Raw genomic sequence first — 14,183 nt, forward strand, 5'->3', positions numbered from 1 at the left:
TAGTCGGAATGGCGTCTCTCCTGTTGTGGTCCTCGCCATTGTCCTGTATGCCCATAGTATGCTCGGCAATTCTTCGGGCCATATGCTTTTTGCTCCTTCGAGCCGAGTCTTGATAATCTTAAGCAGGGATCGGTTCGTGACTTCAACCTGGCCATTAGCCTGAAGATGGACGGGTGATGAGTAGTGGTTTTTTATTCCTAGCTGTGAGCAGAAATCCCGGAAGTTACCGTTGTCGAACTGCCTCCCGTTATCTGAGACAAGGACTCTAGGAATACCAAACCTGCACACGATGCACCTCCAGACAAAACTTCTAATGTTCTTCTCTGTAATGGTGGCCAAGGCCTCCACTTCTACCCATTTTGTGAAGTAGTCAATACCCACTACCAAGAACTTCAGCTGCCTTACCGCTGTTGGGAAAGGTCCCATGATATCTAATCCCCACTGAGCGAACGGCCATGGAACCGTCATAGGGGTTAGCTCCTCGGCTGGCTGTCCAATAACATTGCTGAATCTCTGGCATTTGTTGCAGCTTTTGACGTAAGACTCGGCGTCCTTCTGCATGGTTGGCCAGTAATACCAGCTCGTATCAGTTTGTGCACCAACGACCTCGATCCAGAATGGTTCCCGCATATCCCTTCGTGTACTTCCCTCATTACGTAGTCTGCCTCTTCGGCACCCAGGCATCTTAGATATGGACGGGAGAAACCTCTCTTGTACAGGATGTCTTTTATCAAGACGAACCTTGCCGCTTGGACCTTTTAGCTTTCTTGTTGCTTCCTTCTCATCTGGCAGTAACTCGTCCTTTAAGTATGAAATTATCTGTGTAGTCCAGTTACTTTCGGAGCGTATCTCCTGCATGTTGCCGGAGTCTATTAGTGGAGAAAGTTGAACAAAAGAAAGTACATTACCCGGTGTTATCATATGTTTTGCTGAAGCGGTTTTGGCTAGTCGATCGGCGAGCTCATTTTCTCCCCTGGGGATTTGGATGACCTTGGCTTCTAGCCCGTCGATTTTCGCCCTTACTTGATCAAGATATCTCTTCATCCTTTCCCCTTTGCATTCATAATCTCTGTTTACTTGATTGGTCACGACCTGAGAGTCGCAGTAAACGACTACGCTCTCGGCTCCAGCGGCTTTGGCTAGGTCGAGGCCTGCCGCCACTGCTTCGTATTCCGCTTCATTATTGGTTGTGGGGAAGTCGAGACGGACCATACATTCAATCTTGTCTCCTTCAGGTGACAGCAATACAATGCCGGCCCCCCCCCCCCGGCTCGCCGATTGGATGATCCGTCGGTATATATGCTCCACTGAGGGGACCCTTCTGCCCCCTTGTCTTCGTCACGAGTAAATTCTACTATGAAGTCGGCTACGACCTGTCATTTAATGGCTGCCCATGGACGGTACTTGATATCAAACTCGCTCAATTCTATCGCCCACAGCGTCAGTCGTCCTGCAGCTTCAGGATTACTTAATGCCCTTCGCAAGGGCTTGTCGGTCATTACGTTCACGGTATGGGCTTGAAAGTAGGGCTTGAGCTTGCGAGCCGCCGTGACTAATGCAAAAGCGAGTTTCTCCATAGGTGGGTATCTTTCTTCGGCACCACGGAGCGCCCGGCTGGCGTAGTATACGAGCTTCTGTACCCTATCCTCTTCTCTAATTAAGGCCGCGCTGACTGCGATAGGGGAGACAGCCAAGTAGAGGAAGAGTTCTTCACCTGGTTGTGAGGGACTCAGTAGGGGTGGTGAAGATAGATATGCTTTCAACTCTTCGAATGCTCGCTGACACTCGTCCGTCCACTTGAACGACTTCTTTAACGTACGAAAGAAGGGTAAACACTTGTCCGTGGCTCTCGACACGAATCTATTTAATGCCGCTATCTTGCCGTTAAGGCTTTGTACTTCCTTCACATTTCACGGGGGGGCCATCTCTATTATGGCTCGGATCTTGTCCGGGTTAGCCTCAATCCCTCTTTGGGATACCATGAATCCTAGGAATTTTCCTGTTGTTACTCCGAATGCGCACTTTCCCGGATTGAGCTTCATGTTATAAGATTGAAGCGTACCGAATGTTTCCCTAAGATCTTCCAGGTGGTCTTCCTCCTTCCGGCTCTTCACTGACATGTCATCGACATAGACCTGGACATTCCTCCCGATTTGCTGCGCGAACATTTTGTTCATCAGTCTTTGGTATGTTGCCCCCGCATTTTTTAGGCCGAATGGCATTACTTTGTAGCAGAAGAGTCCTTGACTGGTCACGAACGAAGTCTTCTCCTAATCAGCCTCGTGCATGCGGATCTGGTTATAACCTGAGAAAGCGTCCATGAAGCTTAGTAACTGGTGTTGAGCCGTCGAGTCTACTAGGACGTCGACCCTTGGTAGGGGATAGCTATCTTTGGGACACGCTTTGTTAAGATCGGTGAAGTCCACGCACATCCGCCACTTGCCGTTCGCTTTTTTCACCATTACTACATTTTGCCAGCCAATCGGGATAGTAGACTTCCCTAATGAAGCTTGCCTCTTGTAGTTTGCGGACTTCTTCCGCTATTGCTTGGTCTCGTTCCTGGGTGAACACTCTCTTCTTCTGTCAGACGGGTGGGAAGGAGGGCAATACATTCAATTTATGTACCATGACCGAGGGATCGATTCCTGGCATGTCGTCATGACTCCAGGCGAACACATCTTGATTGCTCCTCAAGAAAGTTATGAGCTCTTGACGGATTGCGGGTTTGGCGAGCGTTCCGATTTTGGTTGTTCGGTCTGGATTGGAGCTGTCGAGAGTTATCTCCTCTAGCTTCTCTGTTGGTTCTGCCACCGTTCGGTGCTCTTCTATGTTCAAGGCCTGGATTTGGCCTTCCATCTCCATCATAGCCATGTAGCATTCCCATGCGGCCATTTGGCTTCTGCAGAGCTCTCCTGCTCTATAATCCGAAGAAACTTGATCATCAGGTGGTAAGTCGATGTCACCGCCTTCCATGAGTTGAGCGTGGGTCGTCCGAGGATGGCGTTGTAAGCGGACGAGCAGTTGACCACCAGGAAGGTTACGTCCCTGGTGATTTGCTGGGGGTAATCGCCTACCGTTACTGATAACGTGACCGCGCCCAAAGGGAATACCCGGCTTCCTCCGAAACCAACGAGCGGGGCGTTCGTTGGTATCAATCGCTCCTTGTCAATCCTCATTTGCTGGAACGCCGGATAATACAAGATATCGGCTGAGCTGCCGTTGTCGATCAATACCCGGTGCATGTTGTAGTCTCCTACCCGCATGCTGACGACGAGGGCATCATCGTGTGGGTGGTGAAAGCGTCGTGCATCTTCCTCTGAGAACCCGATAATGGGGCCTTCTCTCCTTGCTATCTTTGGCACGGTGCCTGTCAGCTGGACGCTCTGCACCATCCGGAGGTACGTTTTGTGGGCCTTTTTTGAAGACCCGGCTGCAACTGTTCCTCCAACTATCATCCTTATGTCCCCTATGGGAGGTCTTGGTCGCTCGTTCTCTCGCCGAGGGTGTTGTTCTTGCGGGGGTGGATCCGTTCTCTCCTTGCTGACGAACTTTTGTAGCTTTCCTTGTCGGATAAGGGCTTCAATTTGCTGCTTCAAGTCGTAGCAATTGGCTGTGTCGTGACCATGGTCACGGTGGAAGCGGCAATATTTATCCCTGGATCGTTTGTTGGGATCACTCTTCAGCTTTCCCGGAAACGTCAGGGCCCCCTCGTCCTTAATCTGCATTAGGACTTGGTCTATTGGGGTGGTTAATGGGGTGAAACTCGTGAACCTTCCGCCCATGGGTTTAGGGCGTCTCTCTTCCCTTTGGTCTCCCATCCTGCCTTTCTTCCGCCCCTGGTCCTGTCGGGGGTCTTCTTGTCGATCTCTTTTCTTGGGCCTATCTTCTCGGGCTAATAGCACGTCTTCAGCGTTCATATATTTGGTGGCCCTGTAAAGCACCTCTGACATGGTCTTTGGGTCGTTTTTGTATAGGGAGAACAAAAACTTACCCCCCTTCAACCTATTCGTGAATGCTGCTACCAGTATCTTGTCGTCGGCTTCGTCGATCGAGAGCGCCTCTTTATTGAAGCGTGATATGTAGGCCCTTAATGTCTCCTCATCTCGCTGCTTGATATTCATTAGGCAAGTTGTGGACTTCTTATACCGATGTCCTCCAATGAAGTGTGTAGTAAATTGAGTGCTTAGCTCCTTGAAGGTGCTGATGGAGTTGGGTGCTAGCCGGCTGAACCAAATCCTCGCTGCGCCCTTTAGGGTTGTAGGAAAGGCCCTGCACATAATTGCGTCTGCCACTCCCTGAAGGTGCATCAGGGTCTTGAAGGTCTCTAGGTGATCTAAAGGGTCTTTAACCCCATCATAACTATCCATATTTGGCATGCGGAACTTGCTTGGCAGGGGGAAGGAGTTGATGGTTGTCGTAAAGGGCGAGTCAGTCCGGTTGACAAGGTCGTCAAGATCACTGGACACTCGTCCCTTGAGAGCGTTCATCATCACTTCCATCTGTTCCTTCATCGCCTGCATCTCCGCGATGATGGGTGGTGGAGCCGTATCTGCCAGAGAAGGAATGCTAATGTCCCGTCGCACTGGTCTGCTTGGGGTGTTGCTCTCCTGTGGTCCTTCGTGATTCCTCCTTTCAGCGCTGGTCCCTTCTTGATCCGCTCCTTGGTTATTGGTTGCTGCATTTTTCTGGTTCAGCTGCTCTTCTAGGTCATGGTTTTATTTGGTTAGGCGCTCCACGGCTATGGCGAGCGTCCTGACCTGTCTCTCAAGAGCAGTCGTAGGGGCTTCTTCTTCTTGAACGTCATTAGTGGTCGCCATTGAGCGAGTGAGTACCATGTAACTCTTTTGTCTAGGAAGCGATAATGTGCTACATTTCCCCACAGACGGCGCCAACTGATGATGCCGAAAATATCACCAATAGGTCACACAGCACTCGCGACTCAAAGCGATCCTGCACAACAAAAAAACAATCGAAAGGAAACCTTAGAGAGTATCGGTGTGGTGCCGGCCAAACACTCTCCGAAGGTCAAGTTAGAATTATTTTCACAACTCTAGAGTGCTAGAGAGGGTAAATTATGCGTACCTTGATTTGCGAGGGTATTAGGGCTTTTATAGTAGTAAAGAGTCGGCTTTTCCTTCTTGGTGTCCAAGTCTTTTCCATATGGGACTCTACTTCAAGTCTTTCTGAGTGTGGTGAGCAAGGTTTTCCTTATAGAGGAGATCTATTTTCAGTGTGCGTGTCTTCTAGAATCACCCTTGTGCTCGGATTTCCGTATTGGAATTCTAGGGCGTTTCTAGGCAATGAGCAATAGAGATCTTAGATCATGGGCCCTTACTGTGCCCTTCGGCGATGGGCTTTCGAAGAGTGTTGGATCATCTTTACATTGGCCCAACAGTTCCTATCCGTCAGGCCCATTACCATAGGCCCGTCAGGCTCATATTTTATCCTCTTCAACAGGGATACACAAAAAACATTAGTTTACAAAAAGTTCATTACAATCTTTCTAATAAAGGTAAATTTCTTTTAGTTATAATATATTTTTTTCATTCTTAATTGTGTTGATACCCATTTTTGATAATAAAAAAGAAAAAAAGAAAAAGAGAGACCAACAGTGATAACAAGCAAAAAGGAATGAAAGAAAAGATTAGAAAGTAATGGCACAAACAAAGGCTATAAGTCCAAAAGAAAGAAAGGAAAAAAAGAAGGCCTACTGGGCCAATCTTGCAGAAAATAGCAGCAGGCAAGCCCACAAGCCCAAGAAGAGGCAAAAGTGGAACAAGTCCAATAAGCCCATACCTTTCTCCATAAAAGACGAGCATAGGTGAAGAGGATTTAGGAGCAAAATGAGGCAAAGCCAAATATCAACAGCAAAAATATCGTGGGAAAGAAAGAAAATAAAAGTAGGAAGTAATAAGACAACCACGCTATGGCCGGAGCACTACCAATCTATTCCCAACAAATGCAAGGGAGGTAGGCCCATGGTCAAGGGATTCACAGAGGGTGTGGTTTGGTGGAAGGGAAAATGACTTATTTTCGATAACCAATCAAGGCCTCTTTTGGGAGGTGCTCTGCTGGGAATACATCTTTGCCCAAAATAGGTAGTAAATGGTTGAGACCACTTGATGTATGTTAGAGAGATAGGTAGAGAGAGACCTAAAGTTTTACCCGTCCGAATGAGAGAGAAAGGCTCACGATAGAACCAAATGGATAAGGATTTGTTGTGGAATGGGTAGTGGAAAAGAGAGAAAGTATTGGGCATTCCCAGGTGTAGTGTAGGCCAAACGGCTAGTAGGTTAGTGGGTAGCCTTGAAGAGGTGTTCACAGCGGACAAAAATAGTTGGTGAGCAATAGGGGTAAAAGAGAGAAATCCCATATGATTAACCTAGTATAAATAGGAACAGTAGCCACAAATGGAAGCAAGAGAACGACTAAAGCAAGAAACAGAGAGAATTGAAAGAGAAATAAGATAGAGAAAAGAAAGAGTGAAGTAAAAGTAAAAAGAGAACATGCCAGAAAAGGCATGCATCAATATGCAATCTTTTCCCTCCATTTTTCCAGCAAATCCACTCTTTGTAACCCTAATAGAACAGAAAGTAGCTATCTAGACCCATCCTCCAAAATGCACAACTTTGATGACTTAGCCCAATAACAAGGTTGTCCAAGTTGGAGTTTGGGCTCTTTTTAGTTCACTTCCCACGGGAGACCATCATTTTATATTTTGTTGCACTAATTATATTAATTGGTTTTCTAACTACACTTTCCGCCATAAGATATTCACTTTTAAATTTATAAATGTGTATTGATATTTGCGGATTAATACCCATGTGTTTATTATTGTTTGTTGTCTTTCTTTCGGAGTGCTAGTCTTGTGCATAGACTGGCCCTTTAGCAAGCTCCTGCTAGAACAGTGAGTCAGGCCCAACTCTCCAACCCACAGCAAAATGGGCCTTAGCCCAAAAGCACAAAAGGCACCTACAAACTGCATTTTCCATTAACAAAATATTTTTTAACAATCTTCCTATGGTAATCAATTATATTAGTTTCGAATCATTCTTAACTAAACTCATTTACCTATTACCTATCTTCAAATTTTACAAATCCAAATTGGGCAGGGAATGTCTATCCTCTCAAGATAAGTTTAGAAAACTATGGCAAGGGTACGCAAAAAACACAGTTTACAAAGAAGTTTATAGCAATCTTCTTAAGGTAAACTTCTTTAAATTATAATATTTTCCATTCATTCTTAAATAAATTGCATTTTCTATTAACAAAATGAATTTAACAATCTTCCTAAGGTAATCAATTATATTAGTTTTGAATCATTCTTAACTGAGCTCAATTACTCATTAACGTATCTTCAAATTCGTACAAATCCAAATTGGGTAGGGCAAGTCCATCATCTCAAGACAAGTTCAAAAAACTATGGTTTTGTGCGAAGCATGAGTCAAAATCTAGTACCAATAATTTAATATAATACCTATATATATATATATTTCATGTGCTTAAAAGTTGAGAAATTAAATTATAAGACATATATATCGTATGTGGTAAAATTTATATATGTTGCTTTAAAATCTATGACATGCAAAATTTTATTTAGATATACTCAATATTCATGGTCTCGTGTTAAGTTATTATTAGGTATTCTCAGTGTATAGCGGCATGGTACTCCTTTATTTCACATTCATGATGGACGCTACTAAACAAATTTATGCATTAGTGGCGCTAGGTTTAGCCTAAGGGGTTAAATGAACCCCCTGACTTGGCAAAAAAGAAAAAAAAAAGAAAAAAAGGCTAAAATGCAAATTGCGCCATTTATGTTTGACTGAAATTCATTTTAGTCCTCTAACTTTAAGTTTCAAATTTATTCAATTTAGTCATCCTGTCCAATTTTGTTGAAATTTTTCTATTTAAAAAAAATATTACTTTCATATGAAACAAATCTATAAAATTAATAAAAATATGAGATAGTAACATGAGATAAGAAGGAGATTGAAATGAGGAGAACTTCGAGTTTGTGTTTTATTTAGTAAGAGGGGCAAAAAAGTAAATAACAAATTTGTATAATATTGTATATATTAAATATATATTTTAAAAAAATATATATATTTATATATATATACACATATATGGGTCGGGTCATGTTAGGCAGATTTATGAATCTTATGTCCCGAACCCAACCTGACTTACTGTAAAAAATTAAAAAAAAAAAAATCACAGCCCAACCTAATCCACCAACCCCCTAAAAACCGACCTACCCGGCGGGTTGGGTTGGATTAGGTCTATTTTGACAGGTTGGCTGCACACGCATATACTAAAATTGACCTAATCCAACCCAACTTGACCTAACCTGGCGGGTTGGGTTGGATCGGGTCGATTTTGACAGGTTGGCTGCATACCCATATATACATAAATACACACCATTTTGAGGGGGGAAAAAAAAAAAAAAAGAAGGGTGTCACTAAATTTTATGTTTTGAAAATGATTTTGTATTGTTTATATGTTTATTTACATTTTATTATTATTTTTTTATAAATTTAAGATGTAAAAACTCACATAATATATATTTTTTAAAAATCTGTTATACATATTGGGCTTTCCATCTTTATGAAAACACATAATTAATAGTTTACATGATGAAGATCATCCAGCATCAGCTATAGAGTTTGTTTCTAATAGGTGATGTTTGGTTTTAGAGTTACACTTTTCATGGAAAACGAGTGTGTAAATTCAGAATTGTAATTGAGTTTAATTTCAAAACAAACAAGTACAAAGGAATTTTTTCTAAGATAATTACAACATGCTGCTAATTCCGCAGCTCAAACTCTTTCCCTCTTAATTCCTGAAGCACTTTATACATGGGGAGGTGCTAATTTAGCTACAAGGCTTTTGGCACAAATACAAAGGAATTAAAATCAACCGAAATAAATTTTGAGCCCAGAGGTGGAGATAATTCTGTACCATAATCAAACCTTCAAAAGCCAATTCTACACCAACCAAAGAAACAATAGACACATCACTAGATTTAGTGTGAATAACTTTTAGTTTAAAAGTTATAATAAGTTTCCGCCTGTTTTGGAATGTCTCTTAAAGACAATAGTTTCAATTTTTGTAATTATCTCAATTTTGCTATTTTTGGTGAAATTTACTATTTTGCCACATAATAACGTGATTAGTGCAAATTAGAGTTTTTTGGGCGTTTTCTAAGCCGCCCTAGTTTGTTTGTTTGTTTTTTATTTTATATATTATTAAAATGTATTGTAGCCTCCATGGCAATTAAGTTATTAGATTAATAAAAAATTATACTTTGTCTATTGCTCCTTCTTAGTAGATTCCAAAAACCCATCACCTTATAGATTCAGAGGACCCTTCGTGATAGATTCAAAGGACCCTTCGTGAATTTGAGGTTTTCACTAAGAAGTTAACATGTTTAGTTTCTTTTCATTTAAAAAGCAATGTGTTTGTTTTTTTTTTTCTTTAGCTTCTGTGACTTCATACAAGTAAAAAGGCAAATAAATATTATATTGTCTAATTTCATAATGTCAATTTGGATAATTTACTTTTGGATTGTGTTAACAGGTATAGTAAGTTGCCTGTTAACACACCACTCTATGTCAAAATTTGTGTTAGTCACCCCGCTTTATAACAGTATTTTGTCAGCTTTATAGGCTTTAGGGTTAGCTTTATACAATTTCTCCAATTTTTTATTAAATGGGAGTTACATTATTTTAACCTTAATAAGCACTGCACGGTATTTGTTAACATTTGTCTTTACTTTTTCTTAATTAAAGTCAGAAAATCCAGACCCAGTTAGCTAGTTCATGCATAATTTCTTCTTGCAACCTATGTTCAACAGAAGTACAGCTCAGCTGTGTACTTGATTCAATTGAGAGTTGTTAATGTATACGACCATGCCATATATTGATCGAGGTTGTAGGAGTCAATCCACAAAATGTTTTTGTGCAGATCAATTCAACCACAATGGAAATCAACATTTGGGACCAAAATCCCCCTTCCTCTTAGTAGGATATTTTACATTGCCGTAAATTAAGGAGGGAAAAACAGTTCCTTATCTTTGTATAAAGCTTGCTGTTGTGATACTTTTTTCCACAAACCTATCTGGTCCTTATTACCAAACTCAACTGATCAACATTCCAAAATTCCTTAAGTGTGACCCTTTCTAAAGCATAACGAAAAATATACTGCAACAATATTAGGAAATAAAAAACTCTGCTTTTATGTTTAGATTTGCATCTTCAAAGAAATCCAGAGCAATAAAATTCAATCATATCAATTTTTTATAGTGCAGAAGGGAACAACAGGGATGCATTTGTTCCTCCAAATGCATCTAATTGGCGATTTCTTTGAAGCAGTCAAAGGCAGGACAGCATCATTAAATATGGGATCTTGATTAGCAAGATTAAGTTTTGAAACACCATTGCAAGCTCAATACGGCTGAAAGATGTACAATTTGGGGAAATTTGTCTTGTTTCATTATTCGTCATTTGGTGTATGGCTTAAAAACCGAAAAAAAAAAAAGCATCAATAGCACCAGCTGCTCCAAGGAAATGGCCTATTGCACCCTGAAAGTTACTGAAATCACATAAAGACCACCCAAAAGAAGAAAAGAAAAGTCAGTACGTAAGAACACCAAGTAATAATAAACTTACATGCATTTGTATACCAGTCACTGTAAAAACAATATAAAAAAAATCTCAGATGGACTACAGGTGAGGCTGCGAGAGCCCACCAAATTTGTTGAACTTTAAATAGAAAATACATACATTTAGGCAAAACCTTCCATGAGAAAAATCATCACAAGCTTAAACAAAGTCTTAAAAAGTGAGCTGGAAAGTATTAAAAAAACACACAGACTCGTATAAGACTGAAGGTTTCCCACATCTTCTACAATCATCTCCAAAGAATTAACGTCACTCCTGACACAACGTTTGATGCCGCTCCAATGAAACGGGGTTCATTGCATTTTCCTAGCTTGGTCATTCCATCTTGTAAGAGCATCAAAAATTGTGGTAAGGAGGAGAGAATTGTGTTTACTAATCTGGTTTGTGTGAAATGGAAGGGGTTTGGGATTGGTGGGTGTGTTTTTTAAGCTGGATTGATCTGGGTATAACTTGGGCTACACATGATGGATTTCAGTGAGGTTTATTGCATCTTGTAGGAAATTGTATAAGCTTTTTGATGAGTATTTGTGTGTGTCATGGGGATTTTTCTTTTGGGAGAAATTTGGTCTTGTAGTTCCATTGACAAGGAAAATGAAAATCAATACTACAAGCATGCAACACGGCAATCTCTTCCCTTAACAATTTAGACACAAATTATATTATATTTGTGGTACCCTAAGAATATCTATTTGTAGTAAATAGTAAATACCCAAAAACATCAAGCATTAATTTATATAAAAAGGCTTTTCATTAACCTATAACTATCAAAAAAATTATCATTTTCTAAATAAAAATTCTATTAAAGTCATTCTATGGCTACATATTTAAATTGGATTGGATAAGCGTATTAACCACAACAAATATATTTACTGTTTTTTTTTCTTCCTCGTAACTATAAATATTTCACAAACCATAAATAAATGAAAATTTCTAAAGCAAAAAAAATGTTGCGAACATTCACATCAAGCTATATTTTTTAACACCTCAAAACACTAAATATCTATTTTAACATTGTTAAGACATATGTGTTATACATGTTAGGAACATATGTTACTATTTTATATAATTGACTAATTCTTTGACAAAACGCACTTTACTTGTATTTAGGTAGATCTAGGATGTGTTTAATACTTCAAGAAACCATGTTTCAAGCTCAAGTGTTAAACCCATGTAAGTTTATCCAAGAATCAAGTGTGAAAAATGATGTTCATTAAAACTCGACAGCTAGTAATCTATCGAGCCTTGAAGAGCTGTTCAACTTGTGGCTCGATAGCAGCTCAACATGATAGGGTATCTGTTAAGGTTTATGAAGTTCAATTTTTTAGGATTGTTTTTCATCCAATCAGTGATTGTATGTTTGAGCTTTCTTTTTTCACAACCCTAAACATATATAATGATTATTTTAAGGACCGTCAAAAGTGACAAAAGTTGCACAAGTGTTGAGCAAAGTATTCATGCAAATTGTGACTGAAGATAGAATTTGCCCTAGTTCATTTTTCTTGTGAAGAAATTGTTGTGTTTGTGCATCATAAGGTTTTGTAACCAAGGAGCTTCTCGATCTTCATCGTGTGATAAAACTCGACAGCTAGTAATCTATCGAGCCTTGAAGAGCTGTTCAACTTGTGGCTCAATAGCAGCTCAACATGATAGGGTATCTGTTAAGGTTTATGAAGTTCAATTTTTTAGGACTGTTTTTCATCCAATCAGTGATTGTATGTTTGAGCTTTCTTTTTTCACAACCCTAAACATATATAATGATTATTTTAAGGACCGTCAAAAGTGACAAAAGTTGCACAAGTGTTGAGCAAAGTATTCATGCAAATTGTGACCGAAAATAGAATTTGCCCTAGTTCATTTTTCTTGTGAAGAAATTGTTGTATTTGTGCATCATAAGGTTTTGTAACCAAGGAGCTTCTCGATCTTCATCGTGTGATGAATTGAAGAACTTTGTAGCCAACAACCTTCTCTAGTTGGTGATTGAAGTCGCGTATTAGGATCTGTGCAATTGGTTAGTCACGTACTAGGAGCCGTGCATTAAAAGGAGAGATTGTCACTACAGAACAAGTCCAATTGAGTATTGGAGTAAGGTTTCAACTGTAAATTGGTATAAGGTGTTGAGATTCCTTTACTTGTAACCGCTTGTTGTGATAATAGTAGATTCTCAAGAGTGGTAACCTTAAAATTACCCAGTGGGGTTTTTGCCGTGTAGGTTTTTCTCATTTGTAAACAAATCACCATATCAATTTATTTTCCGTTGCATACTTTAGTTATTGGTGATTTGTTTGTACTACCACGCGCTTTGCATGTTAATTTGATTAATTAATAAATTTGGTTAATTAATCAATTAATTCATCACAATGAGTTATTACGTTTTTGGTCTATCAAACATAACACTTTACAAAATACCTAATATCAATAAATTTATCATAGCATTAAACATAATAAAATAATATATCTAACACAACAAATAAAATAACAATCACAACCAACAAATTTGCTTTGTTTAACTTTTGTGGAATAAAATATTAATTTTTATTTTTAACTTTGTGCTACATTAAGTTGTCAAAGATGACAACTTACTGGAACTCCATTGCTATTTTTATTTATTTATTATTTAACTATAGCATCTTTGTTGTACTTGTAGCATGCATTTTGATGGTTTTGTTGCTAAAATAGCTTTTTAGCATTTATAAAAGTGTGAATGCTCTGCATTCTTAACTATTCAAGATTAATCACATAATTTCAATATTATAAATTTACCACCGCGAACCTTGGGCTCGATGGTCACTTCATAAGTATTAAATACTTGTGGGGTGTGGGGGGCAAGAGCTGGGGTTCAAGTCTCCAAAAGGGAATTTCACACACATATACATTTAGATTATGTTAGAATAGAATTTCTATCTTATATAAATATATATATATTATAAATTTTAAATGCTAGATTAGTGAAAATCAACTTTCCGTAAAAAAAAAAAAAATATATTATTATTATTATTATTATTTTCTTTGATATCATAAGTAAGAATTAAAAAAATTAAAAATTAGTATTCTCAAATGAATGAATTTTAAGAATCACAAAATTTATTATTTGCTAGAAAATAGATTTATGAAACTAGGGCCATTATAGAAGCACACCTGGATTATGCTACCCACTTAATTCAAAAGCTCATACCAACAAAAAAATCTTACACTTTACCTCCCTCATTCTCCTAAAGCAAACATTGAACCTCTTTACATTGAATTGGTATGAAGTTGTTAATAATATTAGTTCATCTAAAAATAGATTTGCATGTGTAAACAAGTATAGGTGTTTATTTTTTTAGGGAGGGGAAAAAAAATACCAAATCTAAACTTGGAGGTACCCCTCTTCGATTCTTTGTGTAGACGACGATTTAGTGATTTCCAATGTACTGCTTATACCATTCACGTAAACAACGTCCATATTTATAGAGTCTCCAATTTCTCTGTTTTGTAATGTTTATCGTGGCAATGCTTGAGGCC

The sequence above is a fragment of the Quercus robur genome, chromosome 2, assembly GCF_932294415.1.
Source record: "Quercus robur chromosome 2, dhQueRobu3.1, whole genome shotgun sequence".
Taxonomy (NCBI): domain Eukaryota; kingdom Viridiplantae; phylum Streptophyta; class Magnoliopsida; order Fagales; family Fagaceae; genus Quercus; species Quercus robur.